The 23,157-nt window shown below is 44.8% G+C and overlaps 1 protein-coding gene across 1 annotated transcript in view; it reads right to left on the bottom strand.

The window, feature by feature from the left end:
* LOC122792730 overlaps window positions 1–23,157 on the bottom strand; it is a 1,288,351-nt gene that overhangs the window by 10,367 nt on the left and 1,254,827 nt on the right. The window lies entirely within an intron of this gene.

Here is a 23,157-nt window from a genome sequence, read left to right on the forward strand (position 1 = left end):
CAAAGCTCTGGTGGAATGAGCCTTAGGTTTATCAGGCAGCTTTTGATGTCTAATCTCATATACAAGGGAAATCAATGATGTTAGCCATCTGGATAATGATACCTTTGAAACTGAAAGTCCCTTTCTGCTCTCCGCATAGGAGACAAACAGCTGATCAGATTTTCTGAACTGTTTAGTTCTATCCAAGTAGTACCTTAATTGACGGTGAACATCCAGGCAGTGTAATTTTGTTCAGACCTATTGGAGTATTCTGGAAAAAGACTGGTAGATCAATGGATTGATTCAGATTTGATGTCGAGACCACTTTAGGCAAAAGGACGGGTTAGTTCGTAAGGATACTCTGTCCTTATGAAACAAAAGATAAGGAGGACGACAGCTGAGTGCTTGAAGCTCTGAAACTCTTCTAGCTGATGTAATAGCTACCAGAAAGAGTTTTCCATGATAACAATTTTAAAGAACAGGAAGCTGCAGGTTCGAAAGGGGAAGAATCAAAGAAGCAAGAACTAAATTTAGGTCCCAAGGAGAAGGAGGATTTCTTATAGGAGGTCTGAGAAGAAAAACTCCTTTCAAAAAGGCTTTGCAGAGTTTGTGGGACATTAGGGCAGATTCAGAAATACCCACATGAAAGTTAGAAATAGCTGCCAATTGAACTTTAAGTGTAGAGGGAGATGAACCTGCATGGAAGAGTTCAGCTAGAAAATCAAGGACTAGTTGGATGGAAGCGGTGAAAGGATCTATGTCCTTTCCTTGTGCCCAATATGAGAAGCGTTTCCACTTACTCAAATAAATCTTCGAGTGGAAGATTTATGGGAAGCTATCAATATATCTCTAACAGAGTGAGATAATTGAGGAAGCCTGGCTAAGGTTGGAACTGGAGGAACCAAGCAGTGAGGTTCAGAGAGGGAGGGAGCGATGAAACTGACCCGACTGATGGATCAAAAGATCTGGAACTAGGTCCAGATTCCACGGTCGCCCAAGAGAAAACGATGTAGAAAGGGGAACCACACTTGTCGAGGCCAGTAAGGAGCAATGAGGATCAATGAGGCCTTCTGAGCGATAGCTTTCTGTATTACTTGAGAGATCAGTGGGAAAGGAGGAAATGCATACAGAAGTCCCCGGGGCCAAACTTGGACTAGAGCGTCTCTGCTGGGTTGGCCTGGTAAAGGGAATAGAGTGAAATATTCTCTGCACTTGCTGTTTTGGGGAGTAGCAAAAAGATCGCAGCAAGGCTGACCCCACTTGAGAAAAATTTCTCTCACTACAGAGTCTTTCAGAGACTACTCGTGAGGCATGAGAATAGCTTTGCTCAACTTGTCCGCAATATGATTGGACTTCCCGGGGATGTGCGTTGCTATCAGAAAACGCTGAGAAGAAATCGCCCATTGCCACAGTCTGAGTGCTTCTCGACACAGGGGATATGATCTGGTTCCGCCTTGTTTGTTGATGTACCACACTACAGACATACTGTCTGTCTGGATTGCAATTGTTCCCAAGGGAAGAGAGTCTTGAAGGGCTTGCAACGCTAAAAGCACTGCTCTCATCTCCAGAACATTTATGTGCAAGTGGCATTCGTTTGGTTGCCATGTGCCCTGGACTGTCCTGCCCTGATAATGCCCCCCCCACCCGATCAGGGAGGCATCCGTTGTCAGTGTAGCAACCGGAGGAGGTGGAACAAAGGGTCTTCCCGACAGGAGCTGGGGGGAAGACATCCACCACATGAGATGCTTTTTGCACGCTTGCGTTATCACAATGGTGTGAGACATTGGTAGTTCCTGGTATGACCATTGAGTAAAAAGCATCCACTGAAGGATCCGCATGTGGTATCTGGCTAATGGAAGTAGAGGTATGGCCGCTGCCATAATTCCCAACACCTTTAGAACTAACCTGGCTTTGATTCTGTTGTTGTTGAGAAGGAGTGATACCAATTTGTGAATGTCTGATATTCTCTGATGTGTTAGCCTTGCAGACATGTTTATCGTATCTAGATTTGCGCCTATGTAGGTAATAGTACGACAAGGCGACAAAACAGACTTTTCGCAATTTATTGAAATACCCAGCTTTTGACAAACGCGAAAAGTGTAATCTCTGGCCATCAGAAGGAGATGCTTGGTGGGAGCTGTGAGGAGCCAGTCGTCCAAATATGGAAACACCTGGAATCCTTGTCGTCTCAGGTGAGAAGCTACCACTGCCATGCATTTGGTAAACACCGGGGCAGTGGTGAGACCAAAGGGCAGGGCCCTGAACTGAAAATGACTGGTTCCCAGCCTGAAGCGGAGGAATCTTCTGGAGCGTCTGTTCATCTTTATGTGATAGTACGCATCCCGAAGGTCTATAGAGCACATCCAGTTTCTTTTGCCCAAAAGGGGAAGGATGGATTGCAGCGTGACCATCCGAAATCTTGTTTTCTTGACTGATTTGTTCAAGACACTGAGATCCAAAATTGGTCTCCAGTCCCCTGTTTTCTTTGGAACTAAAAAGAACCTTGAGTAGATTCCGGATCCTTGTTGGTCTGCTGGAACTGGCTGAATTGCTCTTTTGCAAGCAGTTTTGAAATTTCCAAAACTGCTAGATCCCTTTGAGCGGGTGGAACATCTGGAAGGGATTTTTTTGACTGATTTGGAAAGCGAAGAAAGGGGATAGAATAGCCTTCGGAAATAATGGACTGTACCCATTTGTCTTGAGTCAGGGATAGCCAGGCTTCTGGGTACAGTGACAATCTTCCCCCGACTGCCTCCGAAGATGGGCAGTCGGGCAACACCTCAGGGATGCTGAAAGGGCTTGTCAGGGAAGGCTTCCCGATTGCCCTGGTTCTGCGGACCCCCCCTGCCCCTAGGGCGACGTCTACCATTGTTATTCCCACCTCTGCCTCTGGTGGGAAAACGACTCTGTGCGTCAGGCGAAGTCCCTTGAGATTGTTTACGGAACCACATCTTTCCACCCTTCTGGCCTTTGGGGTAAGGCCTGGAAGGAGTAGAAAAACGGACTCCGACGGCAGAAAGGGTCTTGCCATCAGTCTCGCACCTAGTCAAGGTTTCTTTCACTTGAGGACCAAAGAGAGATGATCCATCAAAAGGGGAGTTCGTGAAAGACGTCTTGAAAGGGTCCGCAAAATTGCATAGCCGCATCCAGGCATGCCTACGTAAGGCCACACCTGTCCCTGCGGCTCTGCTCGCCCCATCAGCCGCGTAAGAAAGAAGGCGCATGGAGGAGTTGGTTATGGAATTAAGGGTAGCCAGCTGCGTGTTCATCTTATCTTGGAAACCCGCAGCTGTAGGATCCTTTAACATTTCACTCGCTTCCTTGATCAAGTCCCTTTGAAGACGAGTAAAATGGCACAGGTAGTTCAGCGAACGCATGGTAAATGTCGCTGACGAGAACATCCGCTTCCCGTACCTATCCATGGACCTAGATTCCTTGTTAGGTGGATGGACAGGTACTGAAGGATCAGCTAGCTCCTTCTTTGTGGCAGCAGCTACCACCATAGCATCCACAGAAACTCCTTTTGTTAAGAATTGTTTGTCTGCTGGAGCTGTTATGAACTTAGAGGGTCTCCTGGGAGTGGGGTCCACTGAATCAGGAGCCGTCCATGCCTTCTTAGCAACCACCTGCATGAGGGGGTCGAAGGGGGGGACACCCAGGAGGTGGAAGGACGAGAGCCAAACGCCTCAAGATACACAGATTCGTCCTCCGAAGGGTTGAGGGCTGGCCAATTTCCCCTCTGTTTCAGGATCTCCAGAATGTCTGCAAATGAGACATCTTCAGAAGGGGAACGAGTGGAACCCTCAGAATCATCCAAATCTGTGTCTGATGTGATGGACTCAGGTGAGTCAATGTGTTTCCTCTTACACTTCCTCTTCCGAGGGGGCTCTTCTGCCAAATCAGGAGAGGCCTCGGAAGAGGATGAAATCCCCACAGGGGGCTCCTGAGGAGCTGGCTCTCTGCGGTCCGGGATGAGGGAGTGAGTCGACTTAGCCTGAGGCACCATAGAGGGAGGGGCGGACGGAGCCGACTGTGGAGTAGAGCCAGGCTCTAACACACTCCGCATGACCTCGAATGCACCCCTGTCAGGCAGAGCCAGAGGTCCCCGCTCCGAGAAGCTAAGAACCCCCCTCGGCACCGACAGTGATGGCTCCGAGGCCGATGTCGGAGCCGAACTCACCAGCGCCGAAGCACCGAGAGGGAAGTCCGGCGCCGAGATTCTTCCAAGGAAGAAAACGGAGCCGACGACGGAGCCGAAGACAATTGTATCGGCTCCGACGCAATCACAGTCTCGGTTCCGACACGACCCAGCTCCGAGCTCAAGAGAGTCGAAGGAGGAATATGTTGATGGACCGGGGCAGGCATCGACTGATGAGTCGGGCTCTGAAGCATCTGGGCCAGTGCCTCGGACTTAAGTAGTCGACTCACTACCCTCTGAAGGTCATGATCCGACAGCCTCGATGACCTAGAGGAGTGAGATCTTTGGCTCCGTTCAGACAGCAGGGGAGATCCTGGAGCCGAATGAACGGAGCCAAGAGATGGTGACCTGGACCTCTTCCTAGTTGTCGGCTCCGAAGGTCTGGTCGGAGCCGACACGGAACTCTACTACCTCGGCCCGGCCGAGAGGGGGCCACAGAAACTGTGGACTGAGACTTATCGGCTCCAGCCGGAGCCGATGAAGGCAAAGGTTGAGAAACCTTAGGTCTCGGCTCAGTTGCCGGAGCCGAAGACCTAGATGCCTTAGAGGGCTTCCCTGTTGAAACAGACAGGGAATCCTCTGGCTTGAGTAAGCCTCTAAGAATCAATTTATTCTTTCTTTCCTGCAGGACCCTGGGGCTGAAGCCATGGCACACAGCACAGGAGTCCTGCAGGTGCAAAGGCCCCAGACAATAGACACAAGAAGTGTGAGCGTCTGTCAGAGACATTTTCTGACAGCACGCATCACACTTCTTGAATCCGGAGACCTTTGCTTCTTTAGACATTTTTATCTGAACAGGTGTACACAAACACGCACACAAACACACTAGTTACACCCTGTCAGGTTAATTATAATAAAAGCAGTACTAGTAATTTAAACTAAAATAGTACACACACACTCCACTAGGGAAGGAAAGGCCTATAGGCCCAGGGAAGAACCAAAGGTTCTTGAGGAAAAGAAACGGAAATTTTTGGAAGGGAATAAAAAGTTTTCTAAACTACACTAAACTAAGTAAATATATTAAAATAAAGGGGTTTTTAAAGACTAATTTCAAGAAGAAATAGTACTCACCAAGAACCGGTAGAAACAACCAACCTCGAAGCTGTAGCGGCAAACGAGATCTGGGGTAACTCTCGCCTAGCATTGTGGGATATAAGGGGAGCCTCGAGCCAGTGGAACCAACTCTCGAGCTTTTAGAGTGGCCGAGTCGGAGCCGAGGTCGGCTCCAAACCCATCCAGCAAGAATGAAGGCGAGATAGACAACTTAACATGCAGATATTTACTGCATCATAACCAAAATGAGAACCTGTGGTCTTACCTTGTCAGCTATTAGTATGAGCTCAGCTTTTCACTTAGAGGACTTCTGAAATCTCCTTGTTAAAACTGCTACTGTTCAATATGGGCAGCTTAATTTATAGTGCTGACAATCCTTACAACAACAGTGCTAACATTTTCAAAATCTATCAAGCACCCTGCTTTATTTGGCTCACAGCAAAGCTGTTAAAACAGGGGTAATGTCAGACCTTTTGCAAGACTAGAGTTCTTTATTACCCATGTTCTTCACCAGATCACTGTATAAAAAGCTATGTTCGTCTTATGCAATATAAAACTGCTAACTTTAAGCAACTGGTGTTACAGCACAATACCAAGTCAACCTCTTAATGCAAGAAATGCGAACAAAGTCAAAAATAATGGAGAGACAAAAGCCCACAATCAGGGAAAAAAAGAAATTAAGTACTCACGATAACTTTCCATTTGTGTTACCCATTTTCACTCTTCCTCAACAGCTGGGTTCAGATCTGATCCTCGGATCCAACTTGGCTATTACTTTAGCTCGTTGCCAACAAAAAACTCTCAAGCTGCTCCACTAACATACCTCAGATCCTGTTTGCTGATTGACATAATGTAAGAAATATTATAATACTCCTGACCAAAGAAGCCATTATCTGGAGTTCAACATAAGGAACAGTGGTGCCCTTATAAAGTCTTGTTCTTCCAGAAATCAATTGTGAAAAATGCTGGGGGTTGGTGGGAGGGCAGTTGAGGAAGAATGAAAATGGACAACACAGATGGAACATTATGGTGAGTACATAACTTCTTTATCTGATGATGTGAATTTCCATTCATTCCTCAACAGTTGGGACAGAGACCTCAGCAACCTAAAATTCCAGTTGGACTCCAAGGAAGGATATTCCTGAGCAGAGATGCGCCAAAGGCTGCTCTTCCCCTCGAGACCAGATCCAGTTTACAATGAGCAATAAAGGTATGTGGACTGGCCCAAGCTGCAGCTGCACATACGTCGTCCACTGAAACCCTAGACAGAAACCCTGAAGAAGTTGCAATGAACCTAGCTGAATGGGCTCTTAAAGGTTTTAAGGACAGACCCAACTTGTTGCAGACAAATGATATACAATCTGACAGCCTTCTGTCTAAAGTTTTCTTTGCAAGTGATTTGTCCAATTTAGAATCTGCAAAGGACAAAAATAATTGATCTGCCTTTCTAATTTGTTTTGCTCTATGTAAGTAAAAATGTTGCCTGTGAACATCCAATAAATGCAATATATATTCACTTTTGTTTGCAAATTTGGGAAAGAAAATTTGCAGATTAATTGACTGACTGATGTTAGATTCTGAAACCACCTTAGGAAGTAGGGAGGGTTAGAAGGCAACGTTTGAAGTTATCCTTTTAGCAGAGGTGATGGCTACTAAAGGCAGTCTTCCAGGTCAGAAACGTTTGATCACATTTTGCTGCTGGTTCAAAAGGGGGATGAGTTAAAGCCAGCAGTACCACTTTTAAATCCCATAGAGGACTTGGAACTTTATAGGGAAGTCTCAAAAGAAGGGTACCTCTCAGAAAGGCCTTACAAAGTTTAGACAAATCCAGGGTAGAGTTTTCAAATCCAAAGTGAAAATTAGAGATGGCTGCTAATTGAACTCTAACAGCCAAGGAGCTAGCTCCTTTGTTGAAAACTGTTGCCAAAAATTCAAGGACAATTTGTACTGAAGATGAAAAGGGGCCAATATGTTTCTGATTTGCCCCAAAAAATAAAGCTTGTCTATTTACTTCTGTAAAGTTTCTTTGCAGAAGCTTTACTGGAAGATAAAAGGATATGAAGGACATGAGATGACAACATAGGTTGTCTGGCTATTAACGCAAGTGAAAAAAACATGCTGTCAGCTTTAGGCTGCAGACATCCGGTGAATCATGCCTGTCAAGTGAGACAAGAGGTCTGGAGTCGGATCCAGAATCCAAGGTGGATAAAACTACAGTAGATGAGGTCAAAGAAAATGGAACCAAATCTATCAAGGCCAGTAAGGATGACCCTGCTCTTCAACCAGAAAGCTTTCTCTGCAGAAATTTGGGGATCAATGGAATTGGAGGATACACACAGAAGAGACCAGGGAGCCGGTCATGCAGTAGAGCATCCCTTGCTGATTCCCCCAGTGTGGGGATTAGGACAAAGAAGCTCTTGCACTTGTTGTTTAGTGGAGATGCAAAGAGATTGCAGCAAGGCTGGCCCCATTGGTGAAAAATAATTTCTGCCACCTTCTTGTTGACAGACCACTTGTGAGGTAGAAAAATGGACCTGCTCAATTTGTCTGCTACCATGCTGGACTTCCCCGGAATGTGCATTCCTAACAGAAAATAGTTGGATGAAATAACCCACTGCCACACTCTGAGGGCTTCTCGACAAAAAGGGTAAGACCTGGTTCCTCCTTGTGTGTTGATGTACCAAACTACTGACATACTGTCTCTCTGAATCACAATTGTCCCAAAAGGGAGAAAGTCTTGGAAGGTCTGCAACATTCCTCTCACTTCCAGGATACTGACATGCGAGTTTGTGTCTTCAGGAGACCAAGTGCCTTGGACTGTTTTTCCCAGAAAGTCCCCCCCACCAATCTGGGATGCATCCATGGTCACTATGGCCTTGGGCTGAGGGAGAATGAAAGGACAGCCTTGTAGAACCTGATCTAATCGAATCCACCAGCAAAGGTATCTTTTGCATACCTGAGTGATTTTTGTTTGAGCTGACGTGTTTGTTAAGAACAGACCATTGTGTTTGTTAACATCCACTGAAGAATTCTCATGTGAAATCTTGCTAGGGGAACTAGGACTATAGCCGTAAACACTGATCCCAAGGTTTGTATAATCAGTCAGGCTGAGATTGTGGTACTGTGAAATATTCCTATGACCTGGAATCTGATAGTTTATACTCTTCAGACAGGAAGAGAAGCTGTCACGGTTTACTATCATATGTTTTAATTGAACTCCATCGACTGCACTTTTGTCAAACATGGAAATTCTAAAACGGTAATGTCGAACACCAAAAGCCAACCTAGGAATGGGTTTTAACATGGGTCGAGATAGGGGAGAGGTTTGTAGTTCGGCAATAGCAGTGAACACCTATCTCGACCCATGTTAAAGCTGTTCCTAGGTTGGCTTTTGGTGTTCGACATTACCGTTTTCGAATTTCCGTGTTCGACAAAAGTGCAGTCGACGGAGTTTGATTTGAACATATGATAGTAAACTGCTGTCACTGATACCGTGTTGAAAACTGCTCCTATGAATTCCAATGTCTGAGATGGCTGTAACTGAGATTTGTCATAATTTATAGTTATCCCCAAATTGAAGCAAGTCTGGTGTACCTGATCTCTCACTCTTATTGGTTAATGCTTAGTCAGGGTGGTAATGAGCCAGTCATCCATATACGGAAACACTCAGAATGCCTGTAGTCTCAAGTGAGCTACTACCACTGCCATTCATTTGGTCAACATCCTGAAGGCTGTGGTGAGGCCAAATAGCAGTGCTCTGAACTGGTAGTAAATGGCTCCCAGCTGGAAGCATGACTACCCTCTGGATTGTCTGCTCATCTTTATGTGATAGTAAGCATCGTGAAGGTTTACTGAGCACATCCAGCTGTCCTCACACAAGAAAAGCAGAATGGATTGAATCATGACCATCCGAAGCTTTGTGAGTCAAACTGACTTGTTCAAGTTGCTGAGATCCAAAATTGGTGTCCATTCCCCTTTTTTTTGGCACTAAAAAGAATCTTGAGTAAGCGCTAGATTCTATCTAGTGTGGTGGGACCCCTTGGATGACTCTTGTTTCTAGAATCTTTTGTATTTCTGTTGCTTTCCTCTGACTGGCTGGAACATCGAGAAACTTGCATACAGATGGAGGAGGAAAGGAAAAGGGAATAATATAACCTCTGGGTATGATTCTCTGTACCCATGCATCATTTGTGATGTCTAGCCAGGCTCTCTGGTACAGGGATAATCGACCTCCGATTGCCTCCAGATGGAACAATCAGGCCTCCTTTTAGGAGCACTGGTGGGGTCTGTAAGAGAAGGAATCTCTAGACAATTGGTTCTGCGATCCTCCTCTGCTGTATGGGCAGCATCAACCATCTTGCTGATTCCCAGAGAAGGTTCTTTGAGGGGTCGAAAAACGTACTCCCACTGCAGAGAGGGTCTTTCCATCTTTCTCACACCTGCAGTGTGTGTCCTTCACTTTAGGGTCAAACAACAAACTGTTGTCAAAAGGTGCACTGACGAATGAGGACTTGAAGGACTCCACAAAATCATACAAGCACATCCAGGCATGCCTCCTAAGGGAAATGCCTGACCCCCCCCCCCCCCCAAAGATACCTACAGCTGCATGAGAGATGAGCCTCATGGATGAATTACAAATGGACTGTAGGGTCACTAAATGTGAGGCTACAAAAGCTAGAGTCTCAGCAGTAGTGGTCCTAGAAAGGGATTTTGACAGTCCCTTTATCAAATTCCTTAGTAGTCTTTTAAAGTGTGCCAGATAGTTCAGCAACTTAAGGGCATATGTCGACGAAGTACATACGTGATTCTCAAATCTTTCCAAAGCCCTAGACTCCCTATTAGGGGATGGACAGAAGAACTCTGCTCAGCAAGTTCCATCTTAGTGGCCACTGCCATGACCATAACATCTACAGGCACTTCTTTGCTCAGAAACTCCCTTCCTACAGGTGGTGCCAGAATTCAATATGGTCTTTTGGGGATTGGCTCAGCTGTGTGGGGCTCCTTCCATGCCCACCTAGAGATCAAGTCAATGAGCTCATCAGCAGGCGGAGTTACCCAGGAGGTAGACAGGCTAGACCCAAAGGCCCCCAGAAATACTGATTCCTCTGTGGAAGGGTAATCAGCTGACTAACCACCTCTCTGCTTAAGGATCTCAAGGATGTCTCTGAATGAGACGTCTTCAGGTGTTGATCTTGGAGACCCTTCCCCTTCATTGAAATCAATATCTTTGGTGATGGACTCCTGAGGGGAGTATAACTGCCTCTTCTTGCACTTCCTCTTCCTAAGGACTTCTGTGGGGTGCCCCAGTGAAGTTTCAGAAGAGACTGTAATACCCTGCTGGGTAACCTGGAGACTTTGGGCTGGCCATCCCTGTGGCATAAAATGACAGGGCTCAAGGCACAGAGACACCTGGGATCCAGAGGGAAGATCTAAGGGGGTAGGAGCCATCTGTCCTGCCAAAGCTGAGAAAACTCTCTTCACCACCTCAAAGGCAGAGCACTCCAGAAGAAAGAAGACAACGGTGCCAAGAAGCCATACTTCTGCTCCATCATCTCTCTCTGCCCCGAAGGCATTCCACCTAAGGTGTAAGTCAGAGCCAAGCTGTCCAATGCCAAAGCTCTGAGGGGAGGAAACTGCTACAAAAATTTCAGAGTTGACTAACACCTCTGATCCGACAGTGCACTCAGAGATAGCCTTGGTACTGAAGATACCAACATCTTCAGATCTGATCCAGACAGACCCAGAAGGCTAGGATCCAGGGGCTCCAAAACAATAGGTTAGATCGGAGAAGGAGATGAGATTGGTGGGGTAGTAGAAACATGGATTTCCTGATCCAAAGAGATAGGAGCCAGGAGAACTCCCATCTGTATCTACACTGAGAGAAATTTCCTCATCATTCTGTCCACATCAGTCTCAGTCAGACTTCTGGAAGAACGAGAAGCTACCAATGGAGACTTAGATTGCCGGTATGATTCAAGATAAGGGGAAGGTACTCTAGAGGGTACTAGGTCTAGACAGTGGGAATACCTTTTCCTGGGCAAAGGCCTTGGATCCGAAGAGCTAAGATCCGAGAAAGCCTTTGTCCATGCCAACGCTGGCTGAGCATCATCAGTCTTCAGATCAGACCTAGGCTTTTTCTTTGGTGGTTCCGTGGTAGGATCCAGAAAGTCTTGAAGATTGGATGAAGGTTCTTTTGACTTAGGAAGAATAAATTAATCCTGAAAAGATCACTACCCTCATCCTTCTCGGAAGCTGTTTCTGGGGCTCAACCCCCCCCAAAACTATTGGCTACTGCTCATGGATTAAAGCCTTTGGAGATAGAACAGTCTACCTGAAGATGGCCTGGGCCCAAGCAGTACACTCAAAGCATGAGCATCAGACAGAGGCAACTTGTGCCCGCATTTCCGGCATTTCTTAAAGCCAGAAGGGATTTTATCAGTCATTCTGAAAATACTAAGAAAAGTACGAGTAGAAGAAAAGTTTTACTTTATTTAAAAAAAAAAAAAAAAAAAATATTGAAGGTAGAAGTATATAGAAAAATTACCAGCAATGGTAATTAGAACTACACTAAAAACTGTGAGAGAAAAAGGGAGAAACTAATTATCAACTATGCTAAAACAGACTACACTAAAAACGTGTAAAAGGGGAGGAGGATTTATAAATAGAAAACTGTTAAATGTAATAGGGAATAAAAAAGGAAGAAATAAACTTATCTGTATTCTTAAATGCTCAAGAGCTCAAAGAGACCGCTTCCAAACGCAAAAGCAGCAAACGAGATATGGGGTATGTTAGGGGTTAGTACATTATGGGTAAGGGAGGAGCGTGAGAGTTTTTTGGTGGCCACAAGCTAAAATAATGCCCAAGTCAGATCTGCGGATTGGATCTGAACCCAACTGTTGAGGAATGAATGAAAATTGACATCATTTCAATTATTTAGTGATTTCAATCCTCAATGATTTGCCAGAAAACCACAAATTTTGAGAAGCAAACCAAAAATATGAGGCAAAAATCTAGACAGTTGAGAGGTATGCAGAGCAAAAGTTGTAGTTTACCCTGTGGCCTGGAAACTAGCTGGATGAACCTTAACTCCAGAGTGTTGTGAAACAGTTGCATCACTCAGTCAAAAAGGCCCAGGACGGATGTTGCTCATTTCTTGGATCAGTTAACTGGACTTTAATTACTCGATTGTTACTGGTCGAATTTTCTGTTTGTGCAAGATAGATGTGCATTGTTTTGGGGAGTTTTTCCCTCCCTCACAGTTATGCACCTGTGGAGTTAACACAAGTCAAGATGAGAGTGAATTTGCTCTCGCTGCAGAAAAAAAAATTATTCTGTTGTACAGGTAACATTTTTTCTTCTTAGCAATCTCTTCTTGGTCATCCGTAATGGTAACACCCTGGAATACCTACAATCTACCTCTAACGAAAGATCTCTTCTGTTTTATTTGACAAACCTTACATTTTCACCAAACTCTAAATGTTCCTTTTTTGTTCAGGAATATTTTTCCTAATTTTTTTACTAACATCTGGCTAAGAGGTAGTAGGAGTACAACAAGAAATATCTTTATGTGTTCAATATAGACTATAAGAGTCTTTGCATCCCCATGTAAAGACATTTTGTTAAAAGTAGCACAGTGAACAGTTAGTTATGTACTCACCATAACGATCGATGTATGTGGTCCATCTCGCCTACATTCATTACTGATGAGTTTGGAGCCGACAATCGGCTCCGACTCAGCAGACTATTTTCTAGCACAAAGTCTCTGATTGGCTGGGCTAACTGGTATCCCAGAATGCACCTCTCCCAAACCCCCAGATCTTGTTTGCATACCTCGCAATCACTCCACATACACCAACCTCACTAAGAGGAATATCAACCACCAGGAAGAGGGAATAAACCGATTCTGAAGGGTCTCAGAGCAATTTTCCTCCAAATCCTTCAGGCAGGGGGCAGGTGGGAGGTGCGTAGAATGTAGGCGAGATGGACCACATACATCGATTGTTATGGTGAGTACATAACTAACTGATGTTATGTGGTCCTATCTCGCCTACATTCATTACTGATGGAACAGCGTCCCTTGTGCCTCTAACCCGGGAGGCTCATAGGAAAATACTCCTGAGAACTGTGGAACCAAAGGAAGCCCGGCCTCTAGATGCCACGTCCAGCTTGTAATGAGAGATAAAGGTGTGATGAGAAGCCCATGTGGCCACTGCACAAATGTCGTCCAAGGAAAGCCTAGCATGATATGCTATTGAAGTCGAGACCGCCCTAGTGGAATGAGCCTTGACTGGGAAAGGTAAGTTTCTTCCTGCTGATGAGTAAACAAAGGTAATGCAATCCTTAATCCACCTGGAAACAGAGCTACCCGTTCTATTCTCCGAAAAGGAGACAAACAATTGATCCGATTTTCTTAACTGTTTTGTCCTGTGTAAATAGAATCTTAGTTGTCTATGCACATCCAATTGATGAAATTTGAACTCCGCCTTGTTGGAGAAGTTGTGAAAAAACACAGGTAATTCAATGGATTGGTGGAGGTTAACTGTAGACGACACCTTAGGGAGGAAGGACGGATTATGTCTCAAGGAAACCCTGTCCTTATGGAATACCAAATATGGGGGTCTAATGGACAATGCTTGAAGTTCTCATACTCTTCTAGCCGAGGGGATGGCCACTAAGAAAGCAGTCTTCCAGGAAAAGAATTTTAGTTCACAAGTGGCAGTCAGCTCAAAGGGCGGAGAAGTGATGGCTTGCAATACTAAATTTAAATCCCATGGCATGACGGGTGCTGACACAAGAGGACGCAGTAACCAGGCACCTTTCAAAAAGGCCTTGCAAAGTTTATGGCCCATAAGAGCGGGCTCATAGGACACATGGAAGTTAGAAATGGCCGCCAGCTGCACTTTAATGGTCGAGGGAGCACAACCTTGTCGGAAGAGCATAGATAAAAGGTCTAAGACTGCTGATATAAGGGCTGTGAAAGGGTCTAGGCCTTGAGACTGAGCCCAGATGGAGAATCTCTTCCATTTGCTAGAGTAAATCCTTCTGGTGGAGGACTTGTGAGACGACGAAAGGATATGCACCACCTCAGGTGAAAAGGAATGTAGTCTAACTATCGATGGAAGTGAAGCAGCCAGGCTGTCAACCTGAGGGACTGTAGGGAGGGGTGGAGCTGTCCCGACATAGGAGTCAAAAGGTTTGGCACTGGGTCCAGAGTCCAAGGACCATCCACTGTGTACCGTTGAAGGAAGGGGAACCAGACCTGGCGGGGCCAGTGTGGGGCAATCAGAATCATCTTGCTTCCCAAACGAATGGCTTTCTGAATCACTGTTGGTAACAGAGGAAACGGAGGAAAGGCAAAGAGCAGACCGGAAGGCCAACCGTGGACTAGAGAGTCCCTGGGTGACTCCCCTGTGGGGGGATCAGAGTGAAGTAGTTGCTGCATTTGGCATTGAGGGGACTGGCAAAGAGATTGCAGCAAGGCTGACCCCACCTGCTGAAGATCCGAGTGGCAACTCGGTTGTTCAGGGACAACTCGTAAGGCATCAGAATAGCTCTGCTTAGCCTGTATGCTATCATGTTGGATTTTCTCGGAATGTGCGTTGCCACTAGAAACCATTGGGAAGACACTGCCCAGTTCCACACTCTCATGGCTTCTCTGCAAAGGGGGTAAGACTTGGTTCCCCCTTGCTTGTTCAGGTACCAAACAACTGACATGCTGTCTAAGTGAATAGCAATTGTTCCCCGGGGAAGAGAGCTCTGAAGTGCCTGCAACGCTAATAGCACTGCTCTCATCTCCAGGGCATTGATGTGCAAGTGTACCTCATGATCCTGCCAAGTGCCTTGGACTGTTCTGCCCAGATAATGCCCCCCCTCCCCTATCTGGGAAGCGTCCGTGGTCACTGTGGCAGCAGGAGAGAGGGGGAGTAGATTCCTCCCCTTGTCCAGGTTGGAGGAACATAGCCACCAACGGAGATCCTGCCTGCAATGCTCTGTGAGGAGAATCAGGTGAGAGAGGGGTAATTTTTGATAGGACCACTGGACTGAAAGGAGCCACTAGTGGATCCGCATGTGTAGCCTGGCTAAGGGTACTAACATGATGGTCGCCGCCATGGATCCCAATAACTGAAGAACTAACCTGGCTTGGACCTTCTTCCGGGACAATAGAGCCTGGACCTGAGACTGCAACACTGTTATCCTTTCTTGAGGTAGAAAGGCCCTCATTAGGACCGAGTTTAACTCTGCGGCTATAAATACAACACGCTGTGAGGGCAGCAAGGCAGATTTTTCCCAGTTTAGTGTAATTCCTAACCTTTGACAAAGGTTTATGGTAGCCTCCCTGGCTTGGATGAGGAGATGCTTATTGGGGGCGGTAAGGAGCCAATCGTCCAGGTAAGGAAACACCTGGAATCCTAGACGTCTCAGGTGAGCTGTCACCACTGCCAAGCACTTGGTAAACACCCTGGGGGCTGTGGTGAGACCAAAGGGCAGGGCTCGAAACTGGAAATGACTGGCTCCCAGCCGGAAGCGTAAATGATTCCTGGATGCCTTGTTTATCTTGATTTGATAATAGGCATCCTTGAGGTCGATGGAGCACATCCATACTCCCTCTCCCAACAATGGGAAGATGGATTGAAGAGTGACCATTCGGAATTTGGACTTCAGGACGTAGTGATTCAATTGGCTGAGATCCAGGATGGGTCTCAGGTCCCCTGTTTTTTCGGCACCAAAAAGAGTCTTCAGTAAGTTCCTGATCCGATCTGGTCTGAGGGGACTGGTTGGATGACTCCTTTTCTTAGCAGCTTTGATATCTCTAGCGCTACTTGATTCCTTTGACTGGGTGGAACGTCCGGGATTTTTTTGATTAGGGGAGGGGGTGAGCAAAGGGAATGGTGTAACATCTGGTGATTATTCAAAGCACCCATCGATCCTGAGTGATGCTCTCCCAGGCTTGAAGATGCCTCGAAAAACTACCCCCGACTGGCTCCGGAGCAGCACAGTCGGGCGATCCCTCAGGGATGCTGATAGGAAGATCTGCGAAAAGAGTCGGATCTCCCAGATTGCGGGGGCCTCCTCTGCCCCTAGGGTGGCGTCTTCCAGAATAATTCCCCCCACCTCTGCCTCTGGAGGGGGGTTCACCATGAGTGGCTGGGAAAGACTTTTGTGATTTCTTGAACCACATCTTCCCTCCTCTCTGAGCCTTGGGATAAGGCCTAGAGGGAAGAGAAAAACGAGCCCCTACGGCAGATAAATTCTTACCCTCCTGTTCACATCTGGTGAGAGTCTCTTTCACTTTGGGTCCAAAAAGAGAGGACCCATCGAAGGGGGTGTCCGTGAAGGAAGACTTGAAGGCCTCCGCGAAGTGACATAGGCGCATCCAGGCTTGCCACCTAAGAGCCAAGCCTGAGCTAGCTGCCCTACTCACCCCTTCGGCTGCATAGGATATGAGCCTCATGGACGAGTTGACAATGGAACCAAGGGTAGACAACTGGGCGTTAACAGTCTGCGCTACTGCCTCAGGCATGTTACCCATCAAGGTATCTCCCAACTCTTTGAGGAGATCTCTTTGGAGCCGAGTAAAGTGACAAAGGTAATTCAGAGACCACAGTGTAAAGGTTGCTGAAGACAGGGTACGCTTCCCATAGCGATCCATACTCCTGGACTCCTTGTTAGGAGGATGGACGGAGGAAGAAGCCTCCGCAATGTCTTCTGAGTGGCTGACGCCACCACCATGGCATCTACAGGGACCCCTTTTGTCAAAAACTCTTTCCCCAGGGGAGCAGACAGGAACTTATTAGGATGACTGGGCACTGGTTCCACGGAATCAGGGTGCTCTCGCACCCTTCGACAAATCAGGTCTAATAGTTCGAATGGTGGAGACACCCAGGAGGCGGAAGGTTGAGCTCCGAAGGCCTTGAGGAATACAGACTCCTCCTCAGAGGGGGGCTTGGAAGGCCAGTCGCCTCTCTGCCTCAAAATCTCCAGGATGTCGGAGAAGGAGACGTCATCAGAGGACTACTTAGGGGACCCCTCTGCATCCTTGAGGTCGGTATCCGAGGTGATGGGCTTGTCTTGGGAGTCTATGTGCTTCCTCTTGCACAACTTCTTCCTGGGAGGCTCTTCATGCACAGACTCTGAAGGGCCCTCAGAAAGCTGGGGACCGCTCATGGGGGTGTCCTCAGGCCTTTGAGCTCCGCTGTCCACTGATAGAGGGGCATCAGAGGCTCTAGCCAGGGTGTATGGGGATGGAGTGGCCGATCCAAGTGATGTCACTGACAACCTGGCCAGTGCGCTACTCATGGCCTCGAAAGCGGGTCCCCCTGAATCCGAGGACTGACCCGTCTCCAGGACCACAACCGGAGTCGGGATCCCCCTAGTCGAAGCGCTGAGAGGGAGACTCGGGGCCGACGGAAGTCCAGATGTATCCCCCTCAGGCCCGACCGAGGAAACACGAGTGCCGAAACCAGATGACAGAACCAAAATGGTTGGAGCCGACGACAGCTCCGATAAACCCACCAGGGGTACCAGAGCCAGCGTAAGGACATCACTCGGTGCCGAACACTCTGGCTTCGATGACACAATGCTTGGAGGAGGAATCATCGGTACCGGCAAGGGAATAGGCTCCGGAGCCGACTGGGTTGGAGCCGAAAACAATTTGGCTAACACCGGTGACTGAAGGAGCCTTTGAACCACCCTATCCACGTCCAAATCGGATAACCTAGAGGATTTGGAGGCAACTGAAGGCGATGAGGATCTCCTGCCTATTGATTCCTGTGACCGGCTCCGAATCGGCTCCAAAATGATTGGAGCCGAGGTCGACTCCAGTATCACTGATACCTCCTGCGGCCCCGAAGACAATGGAGCCGAGGAAGCAGAATCCAAAACAGAGATCCTATCCTGCGGCTCCGAAGCCAACAGAGCAGAGGAAGTAGTAACTATCTTCAAAATCTTCTCCGGGGGCTCCGAGGAAATAGATGGAGCCAGAGATCGTTTCTTAGTTCTGGTGGATTTGGATCTGCCAACAGAAGAAGCAGACTCTATATCCTCTTCAAAAGACGGCTTGGCCAGGCCTTTCAAAATCAGTTTATTTTTTCTTTCCTGCAGTACCCTAGAACTGAAGGAATGGCAGACACTGCAGGATTCTTGTAAATGAATCACATCAAGGCAATCAATAAACACAGATGGCATGCCCATCTGTGATAGACATTTTATAGGCACACTTTGAGCATTTTTTAAACCCGGAGGGTTTATGCTCCTTTTGCTCTTTAGACATGTCCAACAAATTACAAACACTCAACACAACAATAGGAAGGCGGGATACACTATAGGAACTGTAATTTAAACACTCCTAGGAATCGACGAGAGAAACACTGATAAGACGAAGGAGAGGACTAGGTCCCTCTAAATTTAACGGGCCTAGCCCGCCAAACACAAGGGAAACCACACACACTCTCCACAAAACTGCAACAAGCCCAAAACACACACAAACACAATATAGCTATGAAAATAGCTTTTGTTTCACAGAAAGGTATAAAAACTTTAGAAAGTTTTAGTCAAAAAAGGTACTTAGCCACAGCCAAGCTCGAGACCACTTCCTAACTCAATGAGCGGCAAACGAGATCTGGGGGTTTGGGAAAGATGCATCCTGGGATACCAGTTAGCCCAGCCAATCAGAGACTTCATGCTAGAAAATAGTCGTCCAAGTCGGAGCTGATTGTCGGCTCCGAACCCATCAGTAATTAATGTAGACGAGATAGGACCACATAACATCAAACATGTTACACTGCTCTTCTCACAGAGACACTGCTCTTCTCATAGAGACAAAAAGAAGATACTAAAAATTATGTTTTGGGGGGGTACACTAAGACAGTATATACAATGACTTGGTAGCATATGAAATCTAATTAGAATAATTCAATTCAAGTAAAAAACAAAAACTATACAAAAGCTGCTCTTTTTATATCCAGCCACCCCCTAACAACCATAATTCAATATGGCAACTTTGTGTGCTTGAGGATGACAGGCTGCTGAATAAAAATGGTCAAAGAAAAATATCATTCTGTGGCAGGTTTACCAGTAAGGGTATGTGAATCCTGCAGCAATAATCCTTATGAAGGATATCAACTACACCAGACTACTCAAACTCAAACCATGCTCTACTTCAGCGGATAACCTTCCAAGCGAGTTCCTTAACATAGCAGATGATAGCATTGCCTGTCTCAATCCAGGAATCCCGCATTCCCTCTCTCTGGAAAAAGCCAAACATTACGCCCATGCACAAATGAAATTCAACAAGATGTTGCTAACTTCAGACCTATAGCAGTCTTATACCCTTCTCCAAAATACTTGAAAAAATGTATTCAAAAACAACTGCTAAACTGTCTCCTGCAGGAAAAACTCCTACACAACATGGCTTCTGTCCTTCCCATAATAGTAACAACTGCACTTCTACCTATATAGATGCTGCCAGTACAGATACAGAACAGCAACCAGTCTCCTCCTTATTTCTAGACTTCAACACAGTTTGCCACAACAAACTTACAGTTCAAATTTCCCCATTAGGTCTCTCTCAGCCCACCCTTTTATGGTTCAAATGCTACCTATTCAACAGGTATCAGTCAGTAAAATGGCACTCCTGACTACTTCCTTGTCATCACCAATGTATCACAAATCTCTGTCTTTGGTTCCCCTCCTCTAACATTTTCACCAACACTCTCCACACATCCACACAATAGGCCTCCCAAATTCTGTATGCAGATGACTCCACACTCATTTACACATCTGACAAACTGGCACACCTCCAAAAAATTACTTGGGAAGCTTTAACTGCAACTGAAACTTGGCTTTGTAACTCAAAACCCATGTTTAAACTACTACTTTTTCTCCCCAAAATCCCTCTCCCATTAAAAAAAAAAAAATAAAGTCCTTTCTTGATAACAGAACCACTGAAGTCACTTCTCATAGCAAATATTCAGGGTTAACTGTGTGTGATAATCTTAAACTTGACCTGCGTATAACTGCACAAGAAAAACTCATCAAAAACTAGGGGTGCTTTATAGAGCCAGAAGCTTTCTCACTGACACAACTAAAGCTGCACTTGTCACTACTTATCCCCCCCCCCCCAACACGCACGCGCACACACTTTTTTTTGTGGCATTTCCATCCTTACTAACCTCCATATTTCACAAAAATCAAAACATTAACAATGGTATAACAAAGTTGCTAAACTTGTAGCAAATACCCCTTTCAGAACTCACCACTGTACAGCACTGAAAAGTCTACACTGGTTAGAACTACCCCATCAACTAACACACACACACACACAGACAAATTCTTACCACCAATAAAATTACCCAGAATCCATCTGCTTGTCCAGCACTGAATAACACTCTACACAACTATGTTTCCAGACAGTCATTATGACCCAATGACCAAAAACTCCTGTCTGTCCACAAACCTATCAAATCTGCTGGGCACTGTCTGTACTCATACCACGTTGCTAAGGCTTGGAACCCCCTTATCTCTATCCTCTCATCCTTCAAAACCATTCTGAAAGACTTCCTAGCCAAACACTGTCTCTATTCTTGTTCAACACCAGGATAAGTTATATCCCTAAGTATAAACAAATACCTGTTCATACCTTACATCTCCTTACTCTCCCTTCTTCACTCACTTCCTTGCTTCTATCAATTTACCTCCCCTGGCTTTTTTTCTAAATATACCATAAACCCTGATTTTCTCTCACTTTGTATTGCAATTCCTGTTTGTATTATACTAACTTACCTTTAATTTCTCTATAAACTGGCTACATCATTGTCATATAACTAGCATATATTCTTAACCAATGTTTTCATAGTACGTCTAATTTGGTATAATTATTTAAAATGCATTTTTTCTGTATTACTTTAATGACTGTAAAATTATTTTTAAAATGTTTTATAATACTTTGGAGTTTTTCTCCCCAGACCTCCACTATGGGTTCCTATCCGGTTGGGCTTTCCCAGTAATATAATGTCAGTAAATAAATAAACATAATATAATGTCAGTAAATAAATGAACAAAATAAATACATAGCAGTTCCACTAGTTCACTTCCTTTCAATCATTCACTTTTCTAATTGCTTGTTAAGCCTTCTTATAATCCAGTTCTACCCTCCTCTGGACACTGACTATGCTTATTACTTTCTCTGCAAGTGTCCCTAGTAATTCTCATTCTTGGTGTTCAGTTTACCACATCACTTTATCACATTTCCTACTATATGCAATAATGGAATATACAATCTCAGCTCACTACCAAATGTTCATTATCCTATATTTTTAAATAAGCATCATTTCACACCACGTGTTACAGTTTTTGCACCTTAGAAATGAGGTACCTGCTTAAGAAGAACTGGATTCTAGATGCAGTTGAAGTCGATGATAGAAAGAGATGAACTAACAGACACACAGTTTTCTCTCAGGTGGCCAGAACAGTGCTCAAACATGAAGAATCATGCTCTTTTACATTTGATATTTATTATATTAAATTAAAAATATGCTCATGATCTCCTCTCCCACTAAGATGTACAATGACCAAAATGGGTTAGTTTTTGTATCTCGCTCAAATTCCAGGCCAGAAGGCCATTTTTTTCTGACATGTGTAAACTTGGGTATTTTCTCATGTACTGTAAACAAAAGCTTGGATGTTTGTTTAATGTTAATTTAAGGCAAATGTATCACTTGTGTTCAGTAAGCAGAAGAGGCAAATATTTCATGTTTAACCTACGAACAGTTTCTCCTGTTGTAAAAATATGGTCAGTGATGAAGAAAGATGTATAATTACCTAAACAGGTCACAAGCTATGTTATGATCAGGTCATCTCAATGTCACATTTTAATCTATAGAAATACAGAATATACACCTTTGCATTGCAATAGCTTTGATATACTACATGGCTGTATCCATTCTGTTTTTTAAGTCTAATTTTGTAAATTAAAAGGGAGATATGGATAATTAAATCATCACAACAGACCTGTACAGAATCACAGGGTTATGCGGATATGAGAACATTAAAGGTGTTAACTATTTTAAATGAGCCATAAGCTGCAGGGATGTAGCTAGGCAGTTCTATTTTGCAGTTTGACAGACTCTTATTTTTCTGTCTCCAATCCATTTGGCATTTAAAAAGATGAACAAATACTTTCAGTATGTTGCCCCAAACACATATATTATTTTCAGCTGTTCCTTCTATTAAATTTACTGTTTTGCAAGCTATGCACCTGTTATTTATGACACTAATTTAGACAGCTGTAGACATAACCTGAAAAAAAATTACACCCTTGATTGGCTGTTATCAGTATTAGTTTTATTTTCTTGTATGTAGTTTTATGTATAATTTGGATAAAATCACATCAATGTGAATATGCTTATTTGATTGAAAGTTTTCTTTTAATAATGCAAAGAATGCTGCTTTAATAATGTCATTACATTAAATCTATCCAAATTAAGAATGTCCATCTGTATAAACAGGGAGACCAGTTTTGTAAGAATGTTCAAACAGCAGAAGCATTGATACAAAATATAAGACAACTGTTTATTATTTTATTTGTAAAACTGCTATACAGTCTGGTTTATAAATTGTGTAAAATCACAGTAATGTGATTTCTAAGATACATTTGTAGTACAGACATCTACTGTTTGATATGCATTCTATTATATTTATTTAAAAGTTTATTTTGCTACAATAAAGTCTTATGGAAAATCAAAAGGACTATGTCCTTCATCACCTTGAAAAATTGCAAAGTCATCGTGAAAATCATCAGAAATAAGAACACCACCACCCGAGATATGGACTTATTTCATTTGCTGGAACCCTTGAAAATGGATGCTATTTGGTTAACCTAGAAATGGAATAAAACTGATTTTTTCTGTAACTTAACTGCCGATTAATTT

This window comes from Protopterus annectens, chromosome 2.part0 (genome assembly GCF_019279795.1).
Source record: "Protopterus annectens isolate FY-2018-M chromosome 2.part0, PAN1.0, whole genome shotgun sequence".
Taxonomy (NCBI): Eukaryota; Metazoa; Chordata; order Ceratodontiformes; family Protopteridae; genus Protopterus; species Protopterus annectens.